This window comes from Oryzias melastigma, linkage group LG17, assembly GCF_002922805.2.
Source record: "Oryzias melastigma strain HK-1 linkage group LG17, ASM292280v2, whole genome shotgun sequence".
In the NCBI taxonomy this organism is placed as follows: Eukaryota; Metazoa; Chordata; class Actinopteri; order Beloniformes; family Adrianichthyidae; genus Oryzias; species Oryzias melastigma.
In genome coordinates this window covers 5499881-5501303 of record NC_050528.1, presented here as the reverse complement: position 1 = coordinate 5501303, position 1423 = coordinate 5499881, and positions in this window count along the sequence as shown.

Here is a 1423-nt window from a genome sequence, read left to right as displayed (position 1 = left end):
TACTAATAAACTATATAGTGCTCTGGATTTTAAAGGTAATTTGGACACGATGCTCACTACTTTTCTTTAGTTTTTCTAAACACCAAATATGACGTCACATTTCGTGAAGTGAAAATCAAATCAAAACAAACATTTAATAGTGTTTTTTTATGACTCCACTGTGTTCTGATGGTGAAAATGTGGATGGTCCATTCAAATATTACATTTAAAAAAATGTATTTGTTCGAAATTGTTTGACTGCAATGCATTGTGGTCTATATTCGCTAATCTAGTGAGCATCGATGAACGCTAGTTTGTCGCAAAGACTTCTGGGAAATTTCTAGTGCACTCGATTTTGGAATATGGAGATTCGGACAGCACTAGAAAATGACAAACGCACTGTGGGGGAATTCAGGCACAACCAGTGTCTGAATTCTGACGTTACTACAACTTGATTATGTCATCAAAAGTCGCCGGTCAGCTAGCGTTAACGCAGAGCTTCCAGCGGTTGTATATAAATACCAGCGGTTTATAACTTTATTCTAAAACATAAAGTCATTACTTACATTTAAATGTAAAATTCTGTAAATTCATGTAAAGAAAAGCGCAACGTGGAACGCTCTCGCCATGGAGGGCTCTGTACTCCGCCGCTTGCAGGGTTGCCCCTTAAAAAATTATTTCAGACACCCCTAGCACTACAAATAGAGGGGTGGGGAGAAGGGAAGAATTCGGATTGGGCCAAAAACTCACCACAATTTATATTCATTCAGTACCTGGTAAAAATGAATTTCGGACATTGTGGATGACCCCTCCCCCCAAAAGAATGACATCACAATTGGCAAAATCGTCAAAAAAAATGAATGGAGCCAAATGCAGAATTGAAAATTCTTCCCCTGCCCCTCAAATTGTTGGTGCAGGGTTTGCTATATTCGTTTTTTTTTTTTTTAGAAGGAGGGCTCGGCCTCCCTTCACCGTTAGGGTGTTCTGCGTTGCGCCGTGGAAAAATGCTTTTCTTCACACGGGTGTTCTCTGATGCACAGGAGTTTACATTTAAATGTAAGTAATGACTTTATGTCTTAATGTGACCTTTTTAAAGTCATAACACCGATGTTATTATCATTTTCCCCGAGTGCTAGCAGCTCTACGCTAACATAGATGATTGATGATGTCACCAAGTGGAAGTAACGTCTAAATTAGGAGACTCTATTATTTCATAACTCTTCGTTTGGATGATTAAATGTAGGAGTAGGGGGACGCCGTAGGGGAAATATTCGGATTCTGCTCAATTTTTATTTCAAAAATGAAGTAATTGAACCAAAGCACACATTGAGGATATCCAAAGAAAGTTTTGAAACTATTATGGGATGACCACATATCCTACAGTTCGGCTGCCATTTTGTGTGTAAAATTTGGAGATTTTCACATTTTCCTACATTATGTGAAT